The sequence below is a fragment of the Ranitomeya imitator genome, chromosome 2 (assembly GCF_032444005.1).
Source record: "Ranitomeya imitator isolate aRanImi1 chromosome 2, aRanImi1.pri, whole genome shotgun sequence".
In the NCBI taxonomy this organism is placed as follows: Eukaryota; Metazoa; Chordata; class Amphibia; order Anura; family Dendrobatidae; genus Ranitomeya; species Ranitomeya imitator.
Genome location: NC_091283.1, coordinates 421,343,965 through 421,347,477, shown reverse-complemented (window position 1 = coordinate 421,347,477; position 3,513 = coordinate 421,343,965). Strand labels below are relative to the sequence as shown.

Below are 3,513 nucleotides of genomic sequence, written 5' to 3'. Positions count from 1 at the left end.
TCGGTGCTGGAATGCCCGGCATGGAAGACAATCATGCACACAGCTCCAGGCCAGGTCCTTCTGGGAATTAAAAAGATACGAGGCATTAACATTTTTCCAAATCACTAAAGACTTAGGATCATGAAAATTTCCAATCTGCGTCACTTGTTCTTTTCCTTTGAGGCCCTTTAAGATCTTTTTGCTATCCCCTAGGGCAGTGATTCTCAACCTTTCTAATGCCATGACCCCGCAATACAGTTCCTCATGTTGCGGTGACCCCCAACCCAAAAAATAATTTTGGTGGCTACTTTAAAACTGTAATTTTATTAGTTATGATTCGGAATGTAAATATCTGATATGCATTATGTATTGTATTCTCATTGCTACAAATCAAACATAATAAATAATCACAAAAACAATTACCGTATATACTCGAGGAGGCTGCGGCACCGAAGATTAGCTGTCCGGGGGAAGGAGCGGGACGCCGGGAGCAGGTAAGTATGTCATATTTACCTTCCCTCGTTCCACACACCGGGCGCCGCTCCATCTTCCCGGCGTCTCTCCGCACTGACTGTGCAGGTCAGAGGGCGCGATGACGCATATAGTGTGCGCGCCACCCTCTGCCTGATCAGTCAGTGCAGAGAGACGCCGGGAAGATGGCGCCGAGGAGCTGCAAGCAAGAGAGGTGAGTATGTGTTTTTTTATTTATTTTTATTTTTTTATTGCAGCACAGCTGTGGGGCAATGGTGCAGAGCACTATATGGCAGAGCTATGGGGCAACAGTGCAGAGCACTGTATGGCACAGCTATGGGGCAACAGTGCAGAGCACTATATGGCACAGCTATGGGGCAACGGTGCAGAGCACTGTATATATGGCACAGCTTTATGTGGAGTATCTATCTGGGGCAACGGTGCAGAGCATTGTATATGGCACAGCTTATACTCGGGTCGGCTTATACTCGAGTATATACGGTATATGTTGAGAAATATTTATTACGAATTCCAATAAATAACATTTCACCATGGCATACCATGGGTTTAAATATAACAGTAAACAACAGTGCAATATTTTGCAACAGTATGCTGCCAAATTCAGTGAGATCGTTGTGGTTGCTTCTTGCTTACCAATTCAGAAATTCTTGGGGCAGTCTTTGCAAGGGCACAGCGAAGATCATTTTCCACAACAAGTCTACTTCGGTATTTAGACTTGATTACCAGCAATCTGGAAAACCCTGTTTCGCAAAGATATGTTGTTGGAAAAGGAAGAAGAAGGCGCAGCACAGTCTCAGACAGAATAGGATATAACTGTAAACTCTTAATCCAGAATTTTGTCAGTGGCATTGTAGAGAAATCTGTTCTCGCTGCATCATTGTTAATTAGGTCGATGAACTCTTCTTGCGCTGTCTCCGGAACATCTTCAACTTTCACTGTGAATGGACTTCTGGCAAGTGCAAATGGGATGTCAGGTAGATTAGGAAAGTATGATGAAATTTCCTCTGAAAACATGTGCAAATGTTCTTTCACAGAAGATATCATCATAATTTTGTTGTCTGGCTCAATGTCATGTTCCTCAAAGAAGGCAGATAATGTAGGAAACATGTAAAAAAAATTTTTTATCCAATTTATCTTTCCAAAGCTGAAGTTTCATTTGGAATGATCTCATTTTTTCAGACAAATCGAGGCACGTTGCATTTGGTCCTTGCAGTGATAAATTTAAGTCATTCAAGATGACAAAGATGTCCACCAAGTAAGCTATTTTCTGCAGCTCAGTTTTATCGCTAAACAATGCTTCGAATTGCGGTCTTGCTTTCTGATTAAAAAACGTTTTCAGTTCCTCACGAAGCTCAAAGACACGTTTTAAAACTTTTCCTCTTGACAACCATCTGACTTCAGTGTGAAATAACAGAGCATTGTTTGGCGCATCTAGATCGTTGCACAGTTGGCAAAACAGCCGACTGTTTAAGGCACTCGACTTAACAAAATTGACACATGTTATGACGCTTTTCATTACTTCTTGTAAATCTTGCGGCAGTGTCTTAGTCGCTAATATTTGGCGATGTATCATACAGTGTGTTCCGATTGCTTTTGGCGATTCATTTTGTACCAAACGCTGAAATCCTGAGCGACATCCTAGCATAGCAGGAGCACCATCTGTGCATACACCGCAAACCTTTTCCCAGGAGATGTTATGCGCTTTTAGAAAAGAACCAACTGCATCAAAAATATCATGTGCAGTTGTTGTTGTTTCAAGCGGTTTGCAAAAAAGAAACTCGCCATCATGAATATACCTTGCGTAAACCAACAACTGTGCACAGTTTGCCACGTCTGTAGATTCGTCAAGCTGGATACTGAATATTGGTAGTGGTGCAGATTTAATTTCCTGGATCACCTGATCAAGAATATCAGCAGACATGTCCTCTATTCTTCTGCGGACAGTGTCATTAGATAAGGAAATCGCATTCAATTTCTGAACATATTCATTTCCAATTATCACTCGAACTATGTCTTTTGCAGCTGGCAACAGTAAATCCTCACCAATGGTGTGAGGTTTCATAGCTCTGGCAATTCTGAGTGCCACCAAATATGACGCTTCAACAGCTGCTACATTGTGTTTATGGTACTGGCCACCAGTGTCAAATCTAGATTTCTTGAGTCCATCAGCTTTGCTTCTAAAATAGCTGATATCCTTGCTAGCAAAGAGTGGATGCTTGCTATCAAAATGCCGTTTTAGTTTGTTCGGCTTCATAGATTCAGCTGAGAGAACTTCAGTACAAATAACACATTGTGGTTTCTCAATTCCTGCTGAAATTATGGGGGTAAAACCATACTGCAAGAAATCCTCAGTGTATTTTCTTTTCTTAATATTCTTTTCTACACGATTCATTGTCATGAGACGGTTTCCTAAAAAAAAAAATAAAAGATGGTCGCGTCTAAAGAGCTTGTTAAAGTTTCCTATTATTTACTATTCCCTGTGTTGTTTTCTATTACACACCTGTTACTATGACCAGGGGGCCGTATTCACATGCTTAAAGCGCACCTGTCACCCCCTTTGACCCTATGAAGCTGCTGCCATTACCTTGTGGGTGCAGTGAATAGCATCCTTATACATCTTTTCTTATCTTCTTCATCCTCAGGAATGCTCAGAAATTCATCTTTATAATCTTCTTGGCAGCTCCACAATCCATAACATCGCATTACGTGTGTCCGGCGCCGGACACACGTAATGCGATGTTATGGATTGTGGAGCGTCCCCCCCCCCCCTTAATTAGACATCCTTCCTTATTACAGGGATAATTCTCCATTTGTCACTTCTTTTAGGTTTCCTATAGCTGGGTCAGCAAGCTCCATCCCTCAGCTCCTGGGCACATTTTTCATAGAAAGCCTCCCTCCAGAGTCCACTCCAGATTCATCCAGTTCCCCCCTAGCCCACAGTCAGTGCATAAAAGTATAAAATAGGACATTCTGCTTTAAATGACCAGTTATTGAGCCACAAAAATAACTGGTAGGTTCCCAATGTCTGGGACTCGGAGTCTT

The 3,513-nt window shown here is 42.0% G+C and overlaps 1 pseudogene; it reads right to left on the bottom strand.

Annotated features, from left to right (window-relative positions):
* Window positions 1-723: 723 nt before the first annotated feature.
* On the bottom strand, window positions 724-3,157 carry LOC138667459 (zinc finger BED domain-containing protein 5-like; annotated as a pseudogene).
* Between the last annotated feature and the right edge of the window lie 356 nt (window positions 3,158-3,513).